This window comes from Triturus cristatus, chromosome 3_2 (genome assembly GCF_964204655.1).
Source record: "Triturus cristatus chromosome 3_2, aTriCri1.1, whole genome shotgun sequence".
NCBI lineage: Eukaryota > Metazoa > Chordata > Amphibia > Caudata > Salamandridae > Triturus > Triturus cristatus.
The window spans coordinates 99,226,456-99,240,367 of NC_140584.1; the positions used below are offsets into that span (position 1 = coordinate 99,226,456).

Sequence of the window (13,912 nt, forward strand, 5' to 3'; positions counted from 1 at the left end):
GTATAGCCAATAGGTCTCGCTTTTGGGACCTTATAAGTGTTTAGCCATGCAACAGTTGCATAACTAAATACTTATAAGGTCCCAAAAGCGAGACCTATTGGCTATGCCAATGCTTGTTAGATATAGAGCTGGTCACTTTGTTAGCATTGGAAAGGCCCAGTGTTACATTAAATCAAATAAATATGGGTAGGTTGCTTGCAGGGCACAGAGAAGCCAAGCAAAGTAAAATCAGGATGTCTGCAGTTAGCAGGTCTGAAAGACCCCAAAGAACTGCTACTATAATAATTGCTCACGAGTTTTAAAAATGCTATGCTATATTGGATGATTACCCTTCAACGTGTCTGAAAACGGTATTCCCAAGTTCTTGAGCTAACTGAAACCCTGCACTACAATCTATCTCAGGACTTGAATTCATGCACCCATTTTAGCTTACTAACCATAATATGAAGGTGGACAAAGCCTTATTATCGGATGGTATCCTGGTTGCTTTTTAGAAGCTGTTTGCTATCACCATAGCTGATGAACGTGTTTTATTAGTTTATAAGAAATGTAATAATAGGGATAAAGTCTACAGATGCAGTGATCATTCTAAAAATAGACATTGATCTAACATAAGTGGTCAGTTCTAGGCCCATTATCTTCATCAATCAAAATTGTAAAATCTATGCAGGGATTTTCCATGAAAGTTTGGCTGGTGTCATCAAAACACTCGGTCTTCTTAATCAGTCCTGGTTCTTTAAAAGATGCTGTACTGCTTATCATTTAAACCTGTTGTGTAAATATTTAGTTTAGCTAACTAGCAGTTCCAAGGCAGTTTGATTGTTGGCCTTCTCTGCTGAAGAGACCTTTAAAAAAGTGTTGTAGGCCTTCCTTTTTCAAATCATTTATTTAATCAGTTTTGGGAATATCTTCAATAATTTAGTGGAAGCCTTGTACCACAAACCGCACTTTGCATCTGAATAAGTGGAACTATTTCACCACTCTTTTGGCTGTTTCGAGTGACAAGACAAGGATGCTCTTGATTGCTGTGTTTTTTTAAATAGCCTTCAAACACCATTTTGTTGCCTTGGGGTACATGCTCTGGACCTTGTGTTGTTAAAATATTACCTTATGCAGGTGATGTTCTGACTTATGTTAGCAATCAAGACAGTTCTCTAGTAGCACGTCGTAATTCAATTAGTAGATGCTGGTGAGTTTCAACTACTCACTAAACATAGGTGAAAGTGAGCCTTTGTTTAAACAGCCCGCACTCTGCGTCCAAAACCAAGAACCTGGATGTGACTATCAAATACCTGGACACCGAGTTTTGAAATCACATTGAAAAGACAACTAGAATCAATACATGTCTTTTTTCTTTAAATCCCTCTAAGAGGGAGGTTGCCCTCTGTCTTTTTTTGGTGTGGTTGGTTAGAATCCGTTAAAATGTAAATTGCTCCTATCGTAGTTTACATTTTAGCACTTATACTAGTCAAACTTTGAATGCTTTTTTGTAAAACTTTAAATCAGTTGTTCACAAGTTTAATCTAGAAAATAAAGCACCCTGGGTTGCAAGAGAAACAAGGGCTAAGTGCCCCCAATATCAGTATTTTATTGTACGTTACAATCGAAGAAGGGTTGGTTATCCACTTACCCTTCCATAGCTTATTGACAAAAGGCTAGCTTCCGAAAAATTTCCTGGTTGGTTTAGCACTAAGTAAATAAATGGATTTGCTGCGCCTTTAGACCTTAAAATTAAAGGCACGAAATGTTAGTGCATGATTTATATGCCCTGTTACCCTCAAAGATTGACAGTTGCTTTGAAAGGAACAGAGTTCTTGACCGTTCGTTTGCTTGTGGGTGATCGGTTAACAGACGAGTCTTTGGTTCGTTATCTGGACCTTGTAAACTAATTGTATTTTAGAGAAGGATGTCTGTCTCCTCTTTCTATGGTTGAAAAAAGCAATTGCCTTCCGCTCAAAATTGGTCTAGTCCTACAAATACCCCTATACATTTATAGTATTGATGGTTATCTTACTAAAATAGAGCACATGTCCTACAAACCCCACAAACCGATTAGATAAAACAGGTTCCTGACTTTTCTCAGCATTGAATCTAAGCAGGAGTGCCCCCGCCAACCACAAATAAGACTTTGGGTTTGGATGTTAGGTAGGTAGGAAGTCAACACTGCCAGCCCTATGCCGTCTGTGGTAGTGCACACAATGCTTTTATCTTTCCTTGAGCCTTAAGAGGCTTAATGCAGCCAAGCGAATCCCTTCTCCGCTCTGTGGGCCTTGCAACATTGACGCAAGAAACTTTCAACACAAGTTTGTTGACTGTCTAATAAGAAACTTGCTATGGAAAGTGTTGTGGAGAATAACGAAAGAAACCTTTTGCATTGTAATACATTAATAACTCTTTACAAATTGTTGTGTTTGACCCCTTAACTACTGAGGCTTTTCCACCCCCAGTGGTGAGCCCCTTTTTTATATTTGGGGTACTTTGAGCTTTCACCATCATAACTTTTTCTCCACAGCAGGTATCAATGCCAAATTTGCATAATTGTTTCCCAACATCCTGGGGACTCTACTAGTTCCCAGAGTTTGTAGATTCGACTAGAGAGAATCGAGAAATTAACAAAAATGAAGCTCACTTTTGTTTTTTGGGAAAATGGAAATAAAGTGTTGTGCAAGAAAGTGTGGGGGGTTTTCTAAACATATCAACGAAAGATTTATTGTGCAAAGACCACTATCTTCTCAGCTGTCAAGTAGAAGCAGATTGTATAAAAAAACATTTTTTTTGTCACCGTTTTTGCATTTTTGTACGAGGTAGTCGATTTTCCCTAATTTTGGGGATTTCAACCAACTTGCAGTCTAAGGTGGAAACAGGTGTGAAACCCATGCAGGACACAGGAAAGCTATAAATGTCTGAAAAGTATTACATATACTGATGCTTTTATGGCACCAAATGCAGTGATATAAAATCCCATATCTCACAAGGAACCGTGAAATAAGGAAAATGTTTCACGGTCTGTGAAATGCGGTTTTTAGCACTGTAATGACAGCCCCCAAACCATTCAGCTGAGATTTCACATTGTCCAGGCTGGTAGGATTATGTGACCTTGAGGACCAAATTATGTGGCAAAAACTAAAATAAGGCTGCAGGTTCTGTCTGTATTTATTTTTGAGATGGAATACATTTTTTTGATGAAATATGCAAATTATGTAGCAAATGCTGTAAATCCATAATTATGCATCAGGATTCTAGTGACATTTACAAACAACTCGACCTTCAGTATGGTGATTACGTTGTCACCAATTCTTCAATGGTAACATTGGACCAAATTATACAGTAACCCGTTAGGTGCTCTATACATATTTTTCCATTTTTTTTGCTACTTTCATATTGAGAACATCTTAAGCTTTTGTATGTGATATGCATGGGGATACACACACCCACCCACACACACCCACTAACACTGAAAAAAACATAGGTTTCAGGGACGTTATAGTTAGAAATTAGCATTTAATAAGCCTTAGATATTCACTGAAAAATCCACAGGTTTCAGGGATGTTAGTTAGTTGGACATTTCAGTCATACAAAACCATGTCATGAATGATGTAATATGTGATGTCATCAGCAGTGCATTGCAGGGGCGTGAGTTCTAGTTAGCTCAACTAACTATAACGGCAGAATTTCTCTGGTTTTATATGAGTTAATTTTCCAACTAACTATAACTCCCCTCAAGCCTATGTTTTTTTCAGTGAATTTCAAAGGTTTTTTAAATGCTAATTTCCAACTATAACATCCCTGAAACCTGTGTTTTTTTTAGTGAATTTCTAAGGTTTTTTAAATGCTAATTTCTAACTATGCCTACAGCGGTAGGACATGTGCAGAAAGAGGAAGAAAGGCGCAGAAAGAGAACTGCATAACAAGGCAACAGAAGTTCAGAAAGAGGAAGAAAGAAGCAAGAGATATGCAGAAAGAGCCAACAGAGGTGCAGAAAAAGGCCTTGTTGCAAAGTCATCCTGTGCCCCGGGCACCCCCCAACATTTTGCTGACTGGTACTGGTGGTAACTGACTCTGACTGATGCTGGGCTCTGCCTAACAATGCCCGGAGCCAGTGCTATGCTGAAAGACACTTAGAATACAGTAAAAACACCTACATACACTAGGGTACACTATGGGTTGTGGTACCCCTGTGATTGGCATGACCTCCCCGTTAAGGCCCTAGTGCATAATAGGGCAGGGGGATTAAAACTACCTCTAAGTCCCTAGCATATAATAGGGCATGGCAGTTTAGAGGCCAGCAGCCCATTTCTGCATTTGCATGTGTGCACTTCTGAGCCTGATGTCAGTTGAAAAGTAGCCCTGTGTGTGCAGAAAGAGGCAATAGAGGTGCAGAAAGAAGCAAGAGAAGTACAGAAAGAAGCAACAGAGGTGCCGAAAGAGACAAGAGACATGCAGAAAGAAGCAACAGAGGTGCAGAAATAGGCAAGAGAAGTTCATAAAGAGGCAGCAGAGGTGCAGAAAGAGACAAGAAAAGTGTAGAAAGAGGCAAGAGAGGTGCACACAGAGGCACGAGGGTTGCAAAAATTTGCAAGAGGTACAGAAAGAAGCAACAGAAGTGCAGAAAGAAGCAACAGAGGTGTAATAAGAGGCAAGAGGGGTGCAGAAAGAAGCAAGAGAAGTGCAGAAAGAAGGAACAGAGGGGCAGAAAGAGGCAAGAAGGGTGCAATACGAAATGAGCAGTACAGAAACTACCAAGAGAGGTGCAGAAACAGGTAAGAGGGGTGCAGAAAGAGGCAAGAGGGGTGCAGAAATTTGCAAGAGAGGTGCAGAAAGAAGTAAGAGCAGTGCATAAGAACCAACAGAGGTGAAAAAGGAGGCAAGAGAACTGCAGAAAGAGGGATTAGAGTTGCAGAAACGGGCAAAGGAGGTGCAGAAAGAGGGAACCGGTGGGCAGACTGAGGAAAGAGAGGTGCAGAAAGAGGCAAGAGAGGTTCAGAACTGCCAAGAGAACTGCAGAAAGAGGCAAGAGGGATGCAAAAAAGGGAAGAAGGGTGCAGAAGGAAACAAGAAGTACAGAAAGAAGGAACAGAGGTGCAAAAAGAGGGAAGAGATGCAGAAAGAGGCACGAGGGGTGAAGAAAGAAGCAAGAGATGTGCAGAAAGAAACAAAAGTGCAGAAAAAAAGAACTGAGGTGCAGAAAGAGGCAACGGGGTGCAGAAAGAGGGAAGAAGGGTGGAAAAAGGGGCAAGAGAGGTGCAGAAAGAAGGAACAGAGGTACAGAGAGAGGCAAGAAAGGTGCAGAAAGAGGGAAAAGGGGTGCAGAAAGAGGCACAAGGGGTGCAGAAAGAAGCAAGAGAAGTGCATAAAGAAGCAACAGAGGTGCAGAAAGAGGCAAGAGGGGTGCAGAAAGAAACAAAAGAAGTGCAGAAAGAAGGAACAGAGATGCAGAAAGAGGTGGGGGTGCAGAAAGAGGCAAGAGAGGTGCAGAAAGGGGCAAGAAAGGTGCAGAAAGAGGGAAAAGGGGTGCATAAAGAAGCAAAAGAGGTGCAGCAAGAGAAGAGGGGTGCAGAAAAGGGCAAGAGAGGTACAGAAAGAAGCAACAGGGGTGCAGAAAGAGGGAATAGGGATGAAGAAAGAAGCAAGAGGGGTGCAGAAAGAAGCAAGAAAGTTCCAGAAAGAAACTAAAGAAGGGCAGCAAAAAAGAACAGATGTGCAGAAAGAGGGAAGAAGGGTGCAGACAGAGGCACAAGGGTTACAGAAAGAAGTCACAGAGGTGCAGAAAGAGGCAAGAGAAGTGCAGAAAGAAGCAACAGATGCGAGAAGGGGAAACGTGTGGAGAAAGTGGCAAGAGGGATGCAGAAAGAAGCAAGATGGGTGCAGAAAGAGGCAAGAGTGGTGCAGAAAGAAGCAAGAGAGGTACCATAAAGAAACAAGAGTAGTGCAGAAAGGTGCAACAGAGGTGCAGAAAAGAGGCGCGAGGGGTTCACAAAGAAGCAAGAGAGGTGCAGAAAGAAGCAACAGAGGTGCAGAAAGAGGGAAGAGGGGTGGAGAAAGAGACAAGTGCATAAAGAAGCAACAGAAGTGCAGAAAGTAGGATGAGGGATGAAGAAAGAGGCAAGAGGGGTGCAGAAAGTAACTAAAGAAGTGCAGAAAGAAGGAACAGAGGTGCAGAAAGAGGCAAGAGGAGTGCAGAAAGAGAAGAGGGGTGCAGAAAGGGGCACAAGGAGTGCAGAAAAGCAAGAGAGGCACAGAAAGACAAGATAAGTGCAGAAAGAAGCAACAGATGCCGAAAGGGGTGGAGAAAGAGGCAAGAGGGGTGCAGAAAGAAGCAAGAGAGGTACATAAATAAACAAAAGAAGTACAGAAAGAAGGAACAGAGGTGCCGAAAGAGGCAGGAGGGGTGCAGAAAGAGGCAAGAGAAGTGCAGAAAGAGGGAAGAACGGTGCATAAAGAAGCAAGAGAGGTGCAGAAAGAAGCAACAGAGGTGCAGAAAGAGGGAAGAGGGGTGGAGAAAGGCAAGAGGGGTTCAGAAAGAGAAGAGGGTGCAGAAAGAGGGACAAGGGGTGCAGAAAGACCAGATAAGTGCAGAAAGGAGCAACAGACATGCAGAGAGGGGGAAGAGGGATGAAGAAAGAGGCAAGAGGGGTGTAGAAAGAAGCAAGAGAGGTACTGAAAGAAACAAAAGTACAGAAAGAAGGAACAGAGGTGCAGAAAGAGGCAGGAGGGGTGCAGAAAGAGGGAAGAGGTGTGCAGAAAGAGGCAAGAGAGGTACAGAAAGAGGGAAGAGGTGCACAAAGAAGCAAGTGAGGTGCACAAAGAAGCAAGTGAGGTGCAAAAAGAGGCAACAGGTGCAGAAAGAAGCAACAGAAATGCAGAAAGAGGCAAGAGAGGTGCATTAAGAGGGAAGAAGGGTGTATAAAGAAGCAAGTGAGGTGCAGAAAGAGGCAACAGAGGTGCAGAAAGAGGCAAAGAGGTGCAGAAAGAACCACCAGTAATGCAAAAAGAGGCAAGAGAGGCGCAGATAGAAGCAAGAGTGGCTTTCACACCATTAGTACCAATTTAACACCCACATTTAGCAATAAGTAACAGGTGATCATTCTAGGTTTACAAAGGACCTTCCACCACGCTGTAACACTGGTTGCTGCATTTTTGGTAACGTTTGAGCTAGAAACAAGGCTTTTTCTGTTCAAATCTTCAGATTAGGCAGCACATGATGGATTATGTGGCTAATGCGGAAAATGTATAATTGTGCGAAAGTTGGTGCAGCCAAACAGTCGCACAATTCCAGGGGCCCTGCTCATACCTCTGACTAGGTCCAAAAGTGCTCCTTAGTGATTCCTTCTTTTTTTTGTCTCATTGAGTTCATAGTTTAGCTTCTATGGAAACGAGGAAGACTAAACCTGAGGTTACCACTCCACAACACAGACTACCATACCACATATTTGCTCTCCATAACACATAATCCCACTCTACATAATTCCTATACACTAAATACCACATACTTTCTATCTACATAATTTCACTGCACAACATACCACATAATTCCACTACACGCAACGTACATCCACTTGACTCCAAAAAACATTACTAAAAAACCTTTACATTCACAACGCCAATAGCTCTAACTCTTGCAAATGAGAGACCTATTAAATTACAAATGTTTCTTAAACTGGTAGTCACGTTTGCAAAGTGGTGGAGAAAGGGGGCTGGGCCTCCAACCAGCGCTCGGGGGATGAAGTCCACTTTAGTCCTGAGGACAAAGAGGACCTCATCGCCCCACTAGCAGTGCGCCAAGAGGCCTGCTACCACCTCTCAGCAGTCCCACTGAGTGGGGCTTACTGGAGGTAACAGGTAGGCTAGTTGGTCCCTAAGGACCCCAGCAGCGAAGGGGACTTTAATACCCATCCAAGAGATTTTGGCAGAGTGGTGCTGGGAGGGGGCGATGCCTCTGGCGAGATGCTGGCTTTTTTTGTTGTTGCTAGAAGGGGCGCTGTGTGGCCCCCCTTTTTAAAATGTTTTTGGGGCCCTGGGAACCCCATCCCCAGGGCCTGACCCATTTAAAAAAAAAAATGGGAAGGGGGCTGCGCGGCCCACCCTTCCTTGGCCGATTTTGGCCCCCGGGACCCCATCCCCCGGGGCATGGCCCCCTTTATTTTTTTAATACTTATAGGGAATGGACCGCATGGCCTCCCTTCCCTGGGCCACTTTTGGCCCCGGGGACCCCATCCCCCCGTACCTGGCCCCGTTAAAAAAAATATATATTTATATATACGGGAGGGGGGCCACGTGGCCCCCCTTCCCTGGGCCACTATTGGCCCCGGGGACAACATCCCCCGGGGCTTGGCCATTTTTCAATTATTTTTATATAAGGAGGGGGGGGGGCATGCGGTACCCCTCCCTAGGCAGATTTCGGCCCCGGGGACCCCATCACCCGGGGTCCGGCCATTCATTTTTTTTCATTAAAGGGAAGGGGGCCACTTCTAGCCCTGGGGACTCCATCCTCTGGGCCTGCCCTCACATTGGGGACCGTGGGGGGAGCCTCAATTCCCCCGCAGTCCCAGCCAGCTCCCCGCCTCCTGCAGCAGCTGGCATTGCTTTCTGACAAGTGGAGCTGCTAACATGCAGCTCCCCTTGTCCAAAAGCAATTCTGCTTCGCTTCATGGAAGCAAGACGCTTCCATGAAGCAAAGCAGTGTTTGCTATGGCAGAGCGGGAGCTGGGCTCCTGACCTGCCATAGCAAACCGCAATGTCCCAGAGGTGGGCACCCTGGGACATTGCATGAGGCCGCCCTTGGGGGTGGCTGTCCCCAGGGCCATCAAGGGCTCGGGGGGGGACGCGTGGCCCCCCTCCCAGCATTTTTAAAGCCCTGGGGAGGTGGTGGTCCCTGGGGCCGGGGCTCCGCAACGGACCTCCGCCTTTTATTTAAAATTGCCCCGGGGAGTTGGTGGTCCGGTGTGGGGAGGGGCAGGAGCCCCCCCCCCCACACTTATCTATTTTCAATCAATCAGGGGTTTATAAAGCGTGCTACTCACCCGTAAGGGTCTCAAGGTGCTGGGGGGGGTGCAGCTCCATATCAGTCGAAGAGGCAGGTCTTGAGGCTCTTCCTGAAGGTGTGCAGAGTGGGGGAGCATCTGATGTTGACTGGAAACCCGTTCAAGGACTTTGCTGCACCGTAGGAGAAGGTTCTTCCACCTGCTCTGGTTCTACGGATGCGTGGGATCTCTGCCAGGGCAAGGTTGGCGGAGCAGAGGTTTCTTTTGGGTACGTGGAAGGAGACTCTTTCATTGAGGTATTTGGGTCTGATGTTGTGGAGTGATTTGTAGGCGTGGGTGAGTAGCTTGAAGGTTACTCTCTTCTCGATGGGGAGCCAGTGGAGGTCTCGTAGGTTCTGGGTCATGTGCTCGTGTCGTGGGGTTCCATGGACGAGTCTTGCTGCGGTGTTCTGGAAGGTTTGGAGCTTATGTAGCAGGGTTTTGTTGATTCCGGCATAGGGGGTGTTACCGTAGTCCAGTCTGCTGGTTTTGAGTGCGTGGGAGATGGTCCTTCTGCATTCGGGGGGGGGATCCACTTGAAGGTCTTGTGGAGGATGCGGAGGGAGTTGAAGCAGGTGGAGGCGACGGCGTTGATCTGGCGGGTCAAGGTGAGGGAGGAGTCTAATGATGCAGAGGTTCCTGGTGTGGTCTGTCGGGGTGGGTGGGTTTCCGAGGGCAGGGGGCCACCAGGAGCTGTCCCATGCATTGGGGAGGGTCCAAGGACGAGGACCTCTGTCTTCTCCGAGTTCAGTTTTAGGCAGCTGTTGCTCATCCAGGCTGCGATGTCTTTCATTCCTTCTTGGAAGCTGAGTCTGGTGTCTTCGGGGTTCTTCGTGAGAGAGAGGATGAGCAGGGTGTCGTCGGCGTAAGATACTATGCTGAGCCCATGCTGTCTGACGATGGCGGCGAGGGGGGCCATGTAGATGTTGAAGAGTGTGGGGCTGAGCAAGGATCCTTGGGGTACTCCACAGTTGATCTCTGTAGGCGAGAAAGGGAGGGACTCTGATCCTTTGGGTTCTGCCGGAGAGAAAGGAGCAGATCCAGTCGAGGGCAGTCCTCCATATACCGGCATCATGGAGTCTGGCTACAAGAGTGCGGTGTGAGATGGTGTTGAAGGCTGCAGAGAGGATTAGTAGGATGAGGGCAGCAGTGTGGCCCTGGTCGAGTAGCATGCGAATGTGATCGGTGGCGGCAGGGAGGGCGGTCTCGGTGCTGTGGTTGCTGCGAAATCCAGACTGGGAGGGGTCGAGGATGGCGTTCTTTTCAATGAAGGTGGTCAGCTGGGCGTTGATGAATCTCTCGGTGACTTTGGCTGCGAACTGAAGGAGAGAGATGGGCTGGTAGTTTTTCAGGTCCTTCGGGTTTCTTGAGGAGGGTCTTGACCTCTGCCCGCTTCCAGTCGTCGGGGAAGATGCCGGATTCGAGGCAGGCGTTGTTGGTCCAGCCTAGTTTGAGTGCTATGGTGGCAGTGGGTCTGTGGTAGATGTGTTGTGGGCAGGGGGCCGTGGAGGCTCCTGAGTGAGTGTTCTTCGTGATGGTGTCTTCAGTGGTAGCAGGTTTCCAAGTGGTGATGGTCGGCTGGTTGTCGGTGATTTTCAGGTGGAAGTAGGAGCTGAGCTTGTTGCAGAGGTCCTGAGATGGTGTGACGTCAGTGGCTTCGCTGGGGGGGGTCTGGTGAACTTCTGTATGACGTTGAATAGTTCTTTTGCATTGGTGTGGATTTTGTTCTTGATAATCGTCTGCTTGGTGCCTCTTATGCGCTGGTGGTATTCATTCATGGCGTTCCTGTAGTTGTTCTGGTCTTGGATGGTTTTCCTGTTCTGCCAGAGTTTCTCAAGGCTTCTGCAGGAACGCCTGGCTTCTTGGAGGTCAGTGGTGAACCAGGCAGCCTTCAGGGGGCATTGTTTGATGGGGTGGCGGTGAGGTGCGAGCTTGTCAGCGCAGCCGGTGATCTAGCGGTGTAGTTCTTTGGCCGCGGAGTTGGCGTCGGTCATGGCGAAGGGGGGATCGTGGAGGTGGGTGGTGTTGAGGTTTCCCTCTGTAATCTTTCTCCAGTTCCTTCGTTGCGGGCGCGGGGCAGGTTTGGGTGCAGTGGTGGTGCTGAAGATTAAGTGTATGCAGTGGTGGTCTGTCCAGAGGGGCTGTGTGGTGTGGATGAAGTGGATATTTGTCCCTCCTGCGAAGATGGGGTCGAGGGTGTGTCCGGCTCTGGGTAGGGGTGGTGACGAGCTGCTTCAGTCTGAGGTTGTCAAGGAGGGTGGTGGAGTTTGGGTCACTGCAGTTGTCAAGGTGGAAGTTCAGGTCTCCGATGAGAATGTAGTCCATGGAGGCAATGGTGTGGGGTGCGACGAGTTCGGCAATGGTGGTGGCGTAAGAGGCGCGAGGGCCGGGGGGGTCTGTATACGAGGGTCCCACGCAGCGTGGTCTCAGACTGGTTTGGATCTGGAAGTGGAGGGGCTCTGCGTTGTAGAGGGGGTTGCTTGTGCTGGAGGTGGAGAGTCGGAGGGAGCTTTTATGTGCGATGACGAGTCCTCCTCCTGGGCAGTGCGGGCTGTCCTTTCTTTGGATCTTGTATCCATGGGGTATGGCGGTGGCGATGTCGGGGGCAGAGGTGGCGTTGGTCCATGTTTTCGTGAAGAAGGCGACGTCTGGCGAGAGGGTGTTGAGCAGGTCTCAGATCTCCGTGGCATGTCTGTGGAGGGAGCGCATGTTGGGGAGGATGCACGTCAGGGCTTTGGTGGTGCAGGAGTCCGCCCTGGGTTCAGCAGTCATGGGGTGGCTGTTGATACTGAAGGATTATCGGCAGGAGAATTGGCTGTGGGTGGTGTTAGGCGTCGATCTATGGCAGTTATTGTCTCTTCCGGGGTTGAGTGCGAGGAGGGCAGCTGAGTCAGACCTGCGGATGGCAGGGGGACCAGGGTCCCTGGTGCTGGCTGCGGTCGGGTCACGGACGGGCGCAGACGGGCTTGGCTTTGGTGTGCCACCGGCCGCCATTAAGTAGTGGAGGGGGGAGGGAAGCGCAGCTGGGAGGTGGGAGGCGGGAACCGGCAGGTGGGGAAGGGGCCGCGGGGGCAGCAGCGGCGGGAAGGAGAGCACAGAGGAGGCAGAAAATGGGCACAAGGGGGACAAAAAGAGTAGGCAGAAAAAGGCACAGGCACAGAAGAGACAGAACAACAATGAGGCACAAGACTGATACGGGCACAGAAGAAACAGAAAAACAATGAGGCACAGAGACCGATACGGGCACAGAACAACGAGGCACAGAGACATATACGGGCACAGAAGTGACAGAACGATAAAGAGGCACAGTGACAGAAACACGACTACAGCGGCCAGCAGACCTGAGCGGTGGCACTTAGGAGTGGAGCTGTTGGGGGAGAGCAAATATTAATTTAAGCCCTAGGGAGGTGGCGGCCCCGGGGCTTGAGGGGGCCCGCGAGGCCCCCGCACATAATTACAAATGCCCCAGGGAGGTGGCTGTCCTCTGGGCAGCGTGGGGGGGGCAGGAGCACCCCCTACACATTAAAAAAAAAGCCCCATAGAGGTGGCGGTCACTGGCGGTGCGGGGGGGGGCGTGCCCCCGCATATGATAAAGCCCGGGGAGGTGGTGGTCCCCGGGACTGTGGGGGCCCCCACACCATAATTATGAATTACCCAAGGGGGCTTGAAACAAACGAAGCGCGGGAGCCCACGCTACGTTTTTTTAAATAATTTGAGCCGGATTCACACATGAAGGGCGAATTCAGTCGAAATTATAAAAAACATGCTTTTTTGGCCCTGGGGGGTCCTTGTGGGACCCCCTGAGCAGGCCTAGGGGGTCAGGGTGTTTCTACCTTGCCCCCTTTTCTAGTTTTTTAATGTTTTTTTCTACTGTTTTCTTGTGACTCGGTTACCGAGTCACAAGATGGCTGCCAACACATTCTGGTTTGGAGTGTTAGCAGCCAATCAGAATGAAGTTCGTGCGGATTCTCGAATCCTCCTCAGTGCTCAAATATCGATATTTTTAGTTTTTTCAATTTCTCAGGAACTACTGAACCGATTTCTGGACCAAGGTCTACCTTTTTGTCAAATTTGGTGTAATTCCGTTCAGCAGTTCGGGATGTAGCTTTGACTAAAGTTCCTATGGAAATTATCATGGGGAAAATGTGTTTTGGGAAATCCCTTTTTTCTCAGCCTCCCCTTAACGAATCACTCCCAAACTTTCAATACCGGAGCTGACCTGAGCTGGTCATTAGTTTGGAAAATGTTGCCAAGATTCGTCAAACTGCGCCAAAGATATTGGCAAACGAAAAAACGCTTTTTGAATAGAAACAAGGTCCTAACTATAACTACCTACTGGCGACCGCCAGTAGGTTATTTATATATATATATATATATATATATATATAGATATATATTCCTGTCCGCATAGTCCCATTCTCCCGACCATGTGGACGCTTCTATGGTGGTGCGTTCCGAGTACGGCAGGACCAAGCCGTTTCAAATTGCCGCACTTCCCCGCAAAGAGTACCTCACCGCACTCACAGCTCCGCGTATTTCCAAATTTCAAAATCAATTAATCACAATCCATCCGTATGTTGTAGTTCAAGGGTGTTTAATATCAAAGCTTGCCAACACACCCCAACGCGTTTCAATCTCATCTGAGACCTTGTTCACGGGGAAAAACCGACAACACAAAGCGGCATTGCATTTCTGCCGAATTTGAACATGAATGACTTCACATGCTGTGATTACCTCCTAGTGCATTATGGTAATTATAGTTTCTCACTTCTGTAGTTGTTATTATGCTTTATCACTACATTTTTCCATAAAATACACATTTTGGCACTGAAAATACCTTGTAACATATTAGTGGCATAACTTCATCAGTTTTAGCATGACATTGATATATT

General features: G+C 47.7%; 1 protein-coding gene across 6 annotated transcripts in view; it reads left to right on the forward strand.

The window, feature by feature from the left end:
• The window catches only part of HSPBAP1 (HSPB1 associated protein 1), an 859,774-nt gene that overhangs the window by 300,078 nt on the left and 545,784 nt on the right, over positions 1–13,912 (forward strand). The window lies entirely within an intron of this gene.